Source organism: Macrobrachium nipponense, chromosome 25 (genome assembly GCF_015104395.2).
Source record: "Macrobrachium nipponense isolate FS-2020 chromosome 25, ASM1510439v2, whole genome shotgun sequence".
NCBI lineage: Eukaryota > Metazoa > Arthropoda > Malacostraca > Decapoda > Palaemonidae > Macrobrachium > Macrobrachium nipponense.
In genome coordinates this window covers 34,599,521-34,613,354 of record NC_087214.1, presented here as the reverse complement: position 1 = coordinate 34,613,354, position 13,834 = coordinate 34,599,521, and the positions used below count along the sequence as shown (strand labels likewise).

The window sequence follows — 13,834 nt, the reverse complement described above, 5'->3', positions numbered from 1 at the left end:
ATTCATATACCTGAAGAGAGAGAGTACAGCAGTGTCCTCTGAAATATAGTACTTTTCTTCTCTTACATTTTGGTGTTTTTATCGGGCTCCATTTTATTAAGATGGAAATTCCTGTTTTTGTTACAGAACATTTTTTACAAGTCAAGTAATATTTAAATTATATATATATATTATATATATTGTATATTATAATATTATATAAAGGAAGGACAGGGTGGACCAGGAAGATAGCCGGTCATCAGGTGATAAATACATTTAGTTGCCGGAGTCGTTTCCGTAACACATAGTTTTACATCAATCAATATTAGAGTCGTTGTTTTATTTAAGCAGTTGGTGACCCAAGTTGAACTCATCACACCTCCCTCTTGTACAGTTTGTATCTGGGTTGACTCCGGTCTTTCTTAGCTGCTTCGTTCTCCCTTCTCTCCGGAATCACTCAGTCTTCAACTTTTTAGTCTTAGCAGGTGTCTTTTTAAATTGCTTTTCATTTTATTGTATGTTTTTTGTTTTGAATATTTGTTTTGGAGACTTCTAAAGTCCAAAGTTTATGTTTCAGTCATGGTGGGTTTTTAATTGTTTGTTTGTTTCTCTTTTAGCCTTGATGATGTAACTATGTGGTTACGAAAACGCCTCGTCGGCAAAATAAATGTATTATCACCTGATGACCGGCTATCTCCTTGTCTCCCTGTTCCTTTCATTTTCAATGCTGTGGTGCCTGCTGTTCGTCCAACGTTTTCTGTCTTATTATATTATTATAATACTAATATATATAAATAATAAGATTAGTTAAGTGAATATATATAAGTTTATATATATATATAGGTTATATATATATGATGAGGTATAATATATAGATACATATACTATAATATTATCATATTATATAGATAATAGTATAATATATATGTGATATTGTATCTCTATATTATATATGCCCAATTGTTAATAGGCAAACAATTGTGTGGCCCCTCGTTAACTTCTAGAATTATTTGCTCTTTTTGGATACGCTTGTCACTACAAAGCCTGGAGATCCAAGTTCAAAGAAATTTGAAAAAGAAATTGTGATGTCTGGTCCTGGGAAACGAACTCAGGTCCCAATAATTCACCTAGAAAGAGAGGAGACGAGAGAGAGACCGAGAGAGAGAGAAAGGAGACAAGACGAGAGAGAGGAGTGAGATTAGTGGAAGAGAGAGAGAGAGAGAGAGAGAGAGAGGCACAAATTAAAGTGTTGTTGGCGCTTCTAATAAAGAATCATTATTTCTGAGAATCTCTGGGTCAATCGACATAATATCTATCAGAAAACAGATCTTAGCGATTCATTTTATATCCCAGTAATGATTGCGTATTTGTTTCACTAAGTTGAAAAACGAAAAAGGACTTTGTGAATAGTATTTGTTGCAAAGTGTATATCTTTATAGTGGAAGTCTATAGTTCAAACTAATTCAGGCTTAGAAGAGACTCATGAACTTTGGTATCTAAGGTAGTTGTTTACTCTGTTGAGTGACCTGACTTGACCTTTTCCTAGTTTCTATGACAGTCATGATTAATTGCAACCCTTCATCAGGATGTCACATATAAATTGATAGTTTTATCCAATATGATTAGGATGGTCAAGGGTCAAAGGAAAACTGCCCCAAAGAACTCTGAGGCTGAATAAACAAGATATGAATTCGTATGCAAAACTGGAAGTTAATCGAAGATATTTTTGTTGTCCAACTGTCATACGTTTGAATGGTTATTTTTACCATATTATTATTATTGTTATGGAATTAGAGGGAGAGACAAAGAAATGGTGACCTGAGCTTTATGAGCAGAAGTCGCCCGTGCCAAGCCTTTGCAACTAAGGCTGAAGTGGAAATGGCTCAAACTGGAACGACTCCTATATATATATAATATAGTATATATAGTGATATATAATCTCTATATATCTATAATATATATATCTAGTATAAGTATCTGGTATTATTTCATATATGTCGTAGTATCTATTCTTATATCTATAATCTTATCTTATTATATATAGTATTATATATATATATGATATTATATCTACGTAATAAATATATAGTATAGAGTATAATAGTAAAGTTAGTAATATATATATGGTAAGACATAGGGTTTTTGATTAATTATATATTGTTGTTCGTGCATTCTTTCTCTGTAAGACCCTGTGGAATGTGGGTGTCGCGGGCAGAGTAAACGACCTGAGGAATAGCTGATCAATGCGTTTGCTAGGGGATGGCGTGAGATAAAAATGCTTAGTCAGGCAAGTCAATGTATGAGCAGTTTATGAACTCTTATTCCCAAAGTGGGCCACTTTGTGAAAACCTAGATTGCAGGCTAGCTAAGAACCGCGAGGCGTTGTCGAAGTGTGGCATTCGTGATGTTGCAGTCGTGTGCGCCTCTTGTACGATTGCTAATAAAGCCGAAGAGTGATGGGAAGACTTGCACAGAAACATTCGGGGAGGAGGCGGCGTAAGCCAATGGATGGCAGATGTCCAAAGGTGTTTTTTGATTTATCAGGTTGAGTGATTAGTTCCGGTGGATTGGAATGGGTAAGTGTTTTACCACCTTTGTACTTTAGTGTCCAAAAGGGGTGGCTTGTTTGATATCTTGGTAACAGATGGTTTACATCGTTTTATTAAACTTTGTCATTTAAACTTGGTGTGTTGCTTGACTTACCGGAATGTGTTTTTCTGTATCTTTGAACAGATGGTTCGGGTGGATTTCGGTGGGTGACAGAGTTTCCTTGGGGACCAGGGAAAGGTGGTGACCCGTTTTGGGTTGGGTGAACTTGACAATGAGTTGGTTTTAAGTTAGTCCCTGTAAGACTGGATTACTTAGTTTAATCGACTTAGTTATTATTGTAAAGAATAAACGTTATGTTATGATGCAACTCTCCCCTTCATTTTGTCATTACCTGTTAGCAATGGCGAGCGAAAGAGGTGGGGAGAGAAGAGTGGCAAGAGAGAGGGATGAGAGGAGGATGTTTGAGAGAGAGAGAGATTGGGGGGTTGGGGCTGATTGCCGTGAGAGAGAGAGAGAGAGAGAGAAGAGAGGCTGGTGTATGTAAATGGAGTTGTATGGGGGTTCTGCCTTCCGTTTTCGGTGTGTCCAACTCTTACCGTATTGAAATACATGGGCGGTTTTCCCCAATGTTTTTCTATATATATATATAATATTTATATTATATTTAATTTAATATATAGTATATATATATATATATATATATTATATTAAGGAGGAGAGAGAGACAGAGAGAGAGAGGATAGATTGAGGAGAGAAGAGGACGAGAGAGAGGAGAGAGAAGAGAGGAGAGTGTGTTTGTTTTAAAAACTCTTAATGATTCTATTCAGAATGGAAATGGAGTGCTAACAGCCATATTCATCCATTGTTGCCTCTGAGCACTTATCGTAACTTTATATCTTCTAAGTCGGCCCGTCTCTTGGCGGGCCATCTTGTATTGAAACACATTCAATTGCGGCCTCAATGGGCTGGAACTGAATTGGCTTGTTTTCGTCCGCGCTGCAAGATTTGTCGGAAATCTTATCCAAAATCCAGTTTTCCAAGGTTTTATTTAGATGGTTTAGAATTTGGTCTTCCATGGACGACTTTCATTGGTTTGCAATTCAAGCAATACAAAAATAAAATTCATGTCTTTCGATTAAACATGCCCATGTTTTTGTGCATACCAGACTCCTTTCTCCTGTAATCAGCCTCAAAGTTGTTTTCTTTTGGGCACTTTTCCTTTGAACGTCTCATCCTTTGGATCAAAATGTGTAATTTGGCTTCAAGTTTTGTTGTGTCGACATTCTGACGAAAGTTCGCCATTCGTTCAAATATAACTGTCATTGAGAAGATGGTCAGGTCAAGGGTCACCTAAGAGGACCCTCAATTTACACATACCCATTAAGATAGCCTATACCCATTAAGGGGGCTAAAAGCCGCAGCTTTCTGATATATAATATATATATAGTATATATATATTATATTATATATATATATATATATTATTTAGTTTAATTAATATGAATAACTTGATCCCCCACCCCCAACGAACGTTATTAAAATAAAAAATGATGACTATGTATAAAAAAATAAAATGCTGATCGAATAAACTTGGAAATCAGAAAAACTTGGGACAAAAGCATTTGCAGTATTGCCACAGATGAAGAATGCCCCCAGCGCTTGTGTATCTCTCGGAAAATCCACTTGAACACAAGTAATGTGACTTATGAGGGACAAGGTGAGACAAATCCTTTCCATGGAGTAGCTGTTTGCGAATGCCATCATGGAGTTGATGATGGGAGGTTTGTTAAAGGTGAGGCATGACAGGCAAACTCGGAATATACCGGAAAAGGCAAAGAATTGGAGAAGACTAGGAAACTTACTCACTTTCCCTGGCCCGGTAAACCAAGAAGACTGGATATATCATTGCATTTCAAAGGAAACTGCCTTCTGCTCAACTTTTTATTGTAATTTACAACTTAATGGTGACTTTGGCTCTTCCCTAACTACCTCACTACTGGGACCACTTGTGCTCTACTACCTTGAAGGGCAAAGGAATGTTGCTTGGATTTCTTAATAATCCTTTGGTAATGGCAGGCTTTGAGAAGGATCTTGTCAACCTTAAGAAGGTTTCAGAAGGTCTGGTCACTAGAAAATGGGGGTGGGGGACCATTGTCACCATGAAAGGGTTTCAGAAGGATTCTAACTACTGGTAGTAGATTAACATATTAATAAGTGAATGTATTTTGACATATTAATAAATGAATTTGTGAGTTACATATAAGTAAAGAAATGTATTTTGTTGACTTCATTGTAAATTAAATGTTTAACGTATGTTATTGACTTAAAAAATAGTGACTCAAGGGTTCCTTGTAGGATCTTGGCAGAATTGTAATGCATAATTAGAGAAGAGTTGAAACGGTTGGTTGCCTTTGGTTGGCGTTTGTCTCTGTGGCTGACCCCGCTTTAGTATAACGTCTTAGTTTGTTAGGACACCTGGGTCAGTCGTTTAATGTTGAAAAAGTAACGCCAAACCGATGCCCCAGCCTGCTGGGAAAGACATGTTTGTAGGTTCCCATCAAACAGTCCTGTGCCTACGTCACAGACCAATAAGAATCTGGTATGGGAGGGGGTTGTCATGGGGGTGTGGGTGGGATGAAATTGAAGCAACATGTTTTCGCTCGTGTGACGTAGTGTTTGCTTGGTGAAAACTAGAATTGTATATCAGACTTCCACCACACCTCTCCGCTTGAAGACCTATCCAAATCTTCTTGCAGCTATCATTTGTGATGTAGCTTGTTAAATTTAACTTGTAATTTAACTATGATTTTAACATCTTCAAACCTTCATACTAGAAGTAACTATTGATGGCGACTTAGAAAATATCATCACAGTAAATGATACTTAACGAAGGAGTGATGTATACCAACTGACACCTGCTGATATCATCGCAGGTCAAAAGTAACCAACGGGGTGCCTTAGTTAGTAGAACAATTGCAAGGTGATACCCCTTAAAGATTCACATCAACCGTGCATTTGATATCTAGGCCAGTCCCTTACGACGCTCCTGATTGGCCGTTGATAGGCCATTCACAGGGCTGGAAACTCTCAGTCTCTCTCAAGAGTTTACATAGACAGGATGTATGTTCCACCTCTCCTGAAAGACGTATCCCTCAGGAGAGGTGGGACATAAATCCTACCCACGTGAACTCTTGAGAGAGACTGAGAGCGTCCAGCCCTGTGATTGGCTTATCAATAGTCAATGAGGACCGTCGTAATGGACTGGCCTAGACATCAAACGCACGGTTGATGTGAATCTACTACTGTAGGAGAGGGACATTGGTCCCCTTGAAGGTTTCAGAAAGATTAGATGAGGGAGATTCATATGCTGTTCCAGTTAAGAATGTAACCCCGTAGAATTCTTGGTAGTATTAGCATGGATACCAAGAAACTGAAAGATGGAGACAAGCGATCATTTTCAGGTCCACTCCAGTGGTAAACTATGCACCCCTCCTCCTAGTTCACTGGGTCAAGCATGTATGTAGCTACTAATGAATGAACAATCCTAGTGTCCCACCTGAGATCATAGCTGGAATTTCCCAGTTCCCAAGATATACTCCTGGAGAAGAGGTTCATTCAATTTCTTGATCATGGTGCCATTCATGAAGATCAAATAAAACTACTGAAAGGGATTCAGAGTTGGAGAATGGTGTGGGATGTGTTTGAGCCACTGGGATGAATTATATGTAGGTAAGTCACATGATTAAAGCCCTTTAGTCCAAAAAGTTTCAACAATAGCTCTTTTTACTTTTATATTTGGCCAAAAAAAAAAAAAACATTTCTACTGGGTTTCCTCTCATGTGGTAATTTGGAATAATGAAGTAGCAGACAGGAGAGCAAAATAAGCATCTCTAAATAATGTTCATACTATATCAAAAAGTTTTCCCTGCGCAATTACCTCGGTTATCTGCATGGACTCTGCATGTGCACTACAGTGGGGCCCCCATATTCCTATTCTCCAGATTTGCAGACTCACGCATTCACAGATTTCTCTCTGGGACATATCCCCCATTATTCACAGGAAATTCACCTATTCGCTGTATTTTTCTATGAGACATTCGCAAATTAATGTATGGCTCCGTCCCCTTCGGGTGACGTGTCACGGTTCACTTCTTAACTCAATCAGTCGAGTGTAGAAGAGGGCACGTGGCACCCCGACGTTCAGCTGTACTCGGGGTCTTCCGTTCGCTTGAGGTGGGAACTCCCCCCACCACCCCTCTAACCTGACACTTGCCTCCTCAGGTATGCCTGCCGCTGCGGGTGGCGATCTCGAGCAGGTCTGGTACTCACTCGGACTCCCAGGCTCACCGAGTATTCAGGGGCTGCTGTACCACCTTGCACCCCAGGGACCCAGGGCGGTGACCCATGGACCAGAGACGTCGATGACAACAACGGTGTGTCGACGCCTGGTATGCTGCTCCTCCCCACCTGGTCTACACTCAGCATGTGGCAATGGTAACACCTTCTGCTGCGATCCAGGCCCCACTGCCGTGCTTGCCGAGGAAGGAGTCGCCCCAGCCCCTGACTTTCGGTGCCCAAAGAGTTCCCTGCTTGACCTGCCGCCAATTCCTGTTGTCGCTGGCCCGCTCAATCTGCCGCCAGTTCCTGTTGTTGCTGCCCCCTTACCAGTTCCTGCCATCGTCGCTCCAGCCCGTGGTGTTGCTGCTCCCACCGCAGGTCCCTAAAGACAGGTGCAGCTGGGCCCTGTTGCTTCGGCAACTGCCCCAGCTCCATCCTGGATGAAGGACCTGACGGTGGTCCTGAGGAAGCTGACGAAGAAGAAGAGGAAGAAGAGGAAGGTGTCATCGTCTTCGTCTGCAGCCGCCTCTTCCCCTTTGACTTCCAAGGCCCCACAGCTTAGGAAGAAGAAGGTGGCCTCCTCCCCCCCTAAGAAGTCTCGATCAGAGACCTCTAAGGGTCTGTCCCACCAGAGTGGGACAGTTGGGGCTTCTGCTGGTCCTCCTGTTCCTTTGGGAACGGGGCCTGTCTCTCCTTCCGCAAAGAAGAAGAAGACGGGGACCGGAGGGGTACCGGCTACCACCAGTACCTCTTCTCCTGGCGCCAGAGGGTCTGCCTCAGCACCGGGAACCGTCTCGGCCGCTCGTTTGCGAGTGGTACTGAGTGTACGGTCACCTGCGTGTGACCGTGCAGCCAGGGTCCAGGCAGCTGAGTCTTCTCTCCACCAGGACCCAGGCACGGAGCAGACCGGTGGCAGTCGCTCAGGCGACTCCCGCCAGACCAGCAATTGCTCTCGTGGCAATCTGCCGGTCCCCAGGGTTGACGCGATGGTCCCACCAGACTGTACGCGGGATGAGGAGAGGAAGAGGTCCCCCGGTCGCCAGGACCAGTCTCGGCTGGTCCAGGTACCGTGACGCGCCGTGAGGACGGGCCACGCTCCCACCACGACTGTAGACTCTACCGGTCTCCTGACTGTTGCTGCCACCAGGACTGGACAGATAGGCTGATGGATAGCAGCTCTCCTGACGCTCGAGACCGTCGCTACCTTTCTCGGTCCAGCGGTTCTCCTCAGGGAGACTGTGCGACTAGGCCTGCAGCTCGATTGTCACCGTGGGTTGGCGATCGCCTGCAGTCCCCCCAGCATACTGGCTCTGCTGGTGGGCAGGGCGAGAGCGTCAGGTCTGCCTCTCCTATCCCTTCAACCTCCTCGGGCTACACTGGGAGGAGTGAGGCGATTAGGAGCGACCGCAAGGAGTGCGCTTCTCGCGGTCCCTCCAAGAGGGCCTACGAACCTGGCCCGGTCTTTGGACCGACCAGATCGTACACCCAAGTGGTTGGAGGAGACCAAGAGGGGTCTGTCGTGGTTCCTTCTGTGGATGGAGGAGGATCTCGGGATGCGTTCTTTCTGGATGGACTTGATGGTCCATCTCCCCAGGACGCAGTCACTCCCGAGATCCAGAGGTTTTTTGCAGAGGTCATTGCGCTGATTCGTCAGCACAATGACCATGGGGAAGGATCAGTGCTCCCGCCCTCCGAGCCTACATCAAGGCTGGAGTCGTTCTGGGGCCTAAGAAGGAACCCAGGACGACGGTGGGTCTGCCCCGATCACCCTTGGCCGACAGTGTGTTGGGCCAGGTGGACTTTCTTGTCTCCGGACAGGAGGGATCACTTCGGTCTGGCAGGTCGTCCAAGCTATTTCCCCCTCCTCTACTACTGCAGAGGCGGTTCTACGTGCCATCGGAGGACCCGCCCAAACAGGTTAACCCGGATGTTAGAAGGAAAATAAAAAAAAAAATTGTAGACTGGAAAGACACTTAAAAGTTGGGAGTGTTATGGGAATGGAAAATTGTTACTTTGTGTAGGAAAAAATTCAGTATAGGTTCAGACACAAAGAGTATGCATAGATCAAGCGCTATATATGACAGTTTTTTGCCCACCCACCAAAATTATCAATTGTGTATCATCATCCTAGTTAGAGTGGTAGGCCTCTTTTCTTTATGTATGATTCCGTGCATTTGTTGAAATGTATCAGAAATAGCTGGGTAGCCCAAAAAGATACGAACCAAACAATGAAGTTTCCTCCCTTCTCCATTGAAAATAATACCGTACAAACAGAACTTTATTATGCAACATTTAGTACTTTGAAGAAACTTCAAAAAGTAGAGGATGGCTCACTTTGGAACATTCATATAAGCTCTCGTTAAAAGCATTGTCTCCCTCAAGCTTTGAAAGAAAAAATGTTAATTTAGTATTACAGATATTTAATGAGTATGTGATTCAGGCATTGCTAACTGTGGGTAAAAATCACTGCTTACCTTATTTTGCACACGTCTCTAAATATATAAAGATTTTTTATACTTGGTGGACTATAATGAATGTAAAAAGTCCATATAAAGGAAAGACTGAATCACGAATATGGCACTCCCCTGACTAATAATAGCGACGACGCAAAGTTTCAGTATCTGAAAGATTTTTATGCTTGGCTGGAAATTTGGGATGAAACTAAAGAATTCGGTGGGACATTAACAAAAGAGACGTTTACAGCATTGAAACATACAACCATTGCGATGTTAGAGGTAACAAAGTACTGCCTGACTGAGTTACATATGGAGTATGTGTTGACAGGAAAATTTTAAACTGACAATCTCGAATCAAGGTTTGGGCAATATCGACAGCTTGCAGGTGGCCACTACAATATTTATGTACGGCAGATGTTTGAATGTGAAAAGAAGCGGAGGATGATGTCTGTTCTTAAACAAAAATTACCGGAGCACTTACAGTTCAGTTGACCACGGGTTTCGTCTGCTATGGAATCGGCGGAGCAATACAAACAAGATGGCGGACGCTTTGTTTTGGCGCCCGGTTTAAAAACCCCGAAACCTATAAAAACGATAATGGGGGACCCTTTTGGGAACCGGGGTTTTTGGGTGGGGGGAGTACATGCGAGTAAATGAAAACGGTAAGGGGGGAGCCATTGGGAAACCAGGGTTTTTGGGTGGGGGGGAAACCCAGATGACGACAATGAACACGAAAAACAACAAAACCCTAGCAGACGAAACCCGTTGCCAAGTAAACTGTAGGAGCTCACGTACCAACAAAAATGTAGGAGGTCCCGTCCCCCGTTGTGTTAGGCTAACCAAACGACGGCAATGAACACTAAAAACCACGAAACCCTAGCAAAAAAAAACCAGTGGCCAACTAAACTGTATGAGCTCCCGTTCCAACTAAACTGTAGGAGCTCCTGTTCCAACTAAACTGTAGGAGCTCCGGTGATCGTAACCAAACGAACCAACCTAACCAAACTTAGGCCGCGTGCCCTTACCTGGCCGGGGGCTTCGCCCCCTGGACCCCCCAGTATAGTATATTAAGTGATTGCTACCTAACCAAAGGAACCAACCTAACCATAGTTAGTCTCCACGTCCTTACCTGGCCGGGGGGCTTCGCCCCCTGGACCCCCCAGTATAGTATATTAACAGTGATTGCTACCTAACCAAAGGAACCGACCTAACCAAACTAAGTCTGCATGTCCTTACCTGGCCGGGGGGCTTCGCCCCCCTGGACCCCCCTGTGTAGTAAGTTAACAATTATAAATATCTAACCAATATAACTTGTCCATACATATGGCTGGCACCCTACCCGTTATATCCTTACTGATAACTAAACAAAATGAATATTTCCGAGAATACATTGGTTAAAGTCAAGGCCACGTTGTTTGCTCGAACACATGGACTGCGTTCGAACACGTGGACTTCTAGCGAACGTGAATGTTCGGATGTGTTGAGCGTGCCTGACTTCAGCAAAGCGGAAATAACAATGGCGTGCTTAATTTTGTCAAAATAATTAAAATAACGTGCATTTACATTGATAACCTTACCTTGGAGATGTTGCTAGTCGTCCAATGATTGGCCGGTCCCACCCCCCCCCCCCAGAAATATAGAACTTAACAAGAGAAATCCGAGTCGTTGAAATCTTCTGGGTAGAGGATTTTTTTTTTCTTTCTTGGCGGGACGGTTGTTTTCCGAGATGACTGAACAAGGGGAATTTGTGGACGAGGCACGGGTGGAGGTGACGAATCCGTTTGTACAGCGGGAGCGACGTCTCGTGATTGTTTGTTTTCAGCGACATTGGCCTTCAATTTGGCGGGTGTTGAAACTACTTTATTTAATTGATATACAAGTTTAATTAAATCTAAGAATGCTTTAAATGGACAATCAACTTGAGTTAGGTAACGTTTTTTTACACAATACATAGCGAAATATGAATTATACAAATTTTTTACTGTACCACTTCTAGGTAAGACATTTCGTTTCAAAACCCGCCAAGTAGATTCTATCGTGTTTGTGTGTATGTTTTTCTCGTGTGGGTCTACAAAATGCAATGTGTGATTAATGTTTTTGTGTGATTTGAAATGTTGACTTAAAGTGTGATATGATTTCCAGCAATCAGAAATGACAATTGAATCAGGATGTATGTTATCAATTAAAATAGGAAGAAGTGTTTCTGTAGTCCTGTCTGGTACAACCTGAAAAAATGTTTCTTTTGTTTGGCGGTCAATCCCGCCGAGAACCCAACAACCATCGACACGTCTGCCTTTGTTGAATTTCCTTCTACCAAACTTGAACTCATCAATCTCGACCACGTGACCAGGTCCGCCAATTTTCCGATTGTCCATCACCAGAATATCAACGCAAACGTCCCGGCAGAAATTAAACCAGTCGACAAGAGTGTTGGGCGAGCCGATCCTCAGATTAAGTTGCATATATTTCTGGGAAGCGTCGTGAACCCAGCCGTGGATAAGCACTAAGATGCTCTTCAGGGAGAGATGGGACCCCGAGAAGAATGACCCGTGGAGAATCGAGATGTATTTGCGGCAGTGCCTTGCGTTGCACCGCCATTGAAAAGTGTCCCCTTTTTTGAAGAGGCCGACGGTGCCTTCATTACAGGCCTTACACACGCCACTAAAATCCCCTAGTAGGTCTGTTTTCATTAAATAACTAACTAGGGATCGTTCGTCTTGACACAAAATGTATATGTCTTCCAGCGTGACGGGAACGGCGGCAGCGAACGCCACGTGTGCGGAACACGACAAATTCTCGGCAGAAGAAGACATGACGAAGCACTGAACTGGCTGAGAAGCAGGATCAGACTGAAGGGTCGAGGAAGGTCGGGCAAGGTCCGTTCCAGGTACTAGTTATCCTAGCGGATAACTAGTACCTGGAAAATATGTATCGAAGAATGTAAAAAAATGTAGGTCATACAGATGAGTTGGGCAAGGAAAGAAATATCGAATAATGGGGAAAAAAATGTATCTCCTACAGATTATGTTGGCACGGGTAAAACTATCGTGGGCAAGAGTCAAAATATCGAATAATGAAAAAAAAATGGAACTCCTGCAAATTAGTTGGGCAAGCATGGAAAAAAAAATAGAATAACGAAGGGTAAAAAATGGAGCTCTTACAGTTCAGTTGGGCATGGGTGAAAATATAGAATACTGTAAATTAAATTGGAGGTCCTAAAGATTAGTTGGGCAAGATTAAAAATATCGAAGAGAATCGGCGGACTAATACCAACAGGATGGCTGCCGTTTGTTGTGGCTTTCATGTTGATGCATGTTCGGGTTCGGTCCTGTGGGTTGGGGTCGGGTTTGGTCGGCTGGGGTCGGGTTTGGTCGGCTCATACTGTAAAAGGTACTCTGCGTGACCCATCTTTGCAAGTAACACAGAATGATATTGACAATTGCAAAGGGGTATTTCCAATAATCACATATTTAGCAGGCTACTGTTGTTATTCTGTTTACAAAAAAGGGAAATGTAATTCTTGCAAAGAAATGATCACTGGAGCGCACGATGAGGAAATCTTCCCAGAAAATCACAAATATCTTTCGGGAATGAGTAGGTGCTCTTTATTATCCTCATGATACAGCAGCAAATATTGTTATGTATTATTACATAATAATCAATAAATTAACACAAATACCTCAATTCAGAACTTGTAATGATCAGAGAAATTTTGCCTCAGCACTCATATATAATATTCTGGTAGGCGATGAGGCTCTGTTTCCAAATGAATTTTGCGACTCACGACACAGCACTGAACAGATAGAGAAAATGATGATATGGGCTTCTACAAATGTATTAAAGGATAATTATTGTTGTCAGGAAAATAACTCTATTGTAGCAAGCAAAAATTTAACCAAAAAAAGAAAGTTGGAGACTTACGAAAAAATAAGATTGTTCCTAAAATACTTCTAGCATTTCAAATAATTTAAGAGTAAATTATCATTGTTTTTTTTTTGTTTATTCCATATTTATAGCACCAATTTATGATTATGATTATGCTTTGTGAAGTCACTGCTTCTTTTTGTTTACTTACATGTATATAACTTATCTTAATGTACTATTTTTTTTTTTTACTAGCATTATAATTTTAACATCCTTAAACTACTTCTCTAATTTATCATCCATAAATTAATTCTTTTATATATCAACCGCAAGTAATTTCTTTTATTTTCTATGAATGATTATCAATTATACAACAAAAGTCAAGAGCGCTTCACAAATGTTTAATTAAGTTCATCCGAGATGCGGATTATAGCACAACCATCGGACTACCCTTCCCTGCTTCGCGCCCCCATCGAGCCGGCCTTCTCTCTCGGTGGCCATGCTTTGGCCCCTGAAGAGATAGGCAATTGTGGGTTTGTATATCTTTAGTCACTTTACCTGACCATCTCCTCTCAGTGACAGTCATGACAAATGGCGAACTTTCGTCAGAATGTCACGCAAAACTTCAGTTCTTTCTCTACAAGTCG

At 42.4% G+C, this 13,834-nt stretch overlaps 1 pseudogene; it reads left to right on the top strand.

The window, feature by feature from the left end:
- Positions 1–9,397: 9,397 nt before the first annotated feature.
- On the top strand, positions 9,398–13,277 carry LOC135199033 (uncharacterized; annotated as a pseudogene).
- The last annotated feature ends 557 nt before the right edge of the window (positions 13,278–13,834 follow it).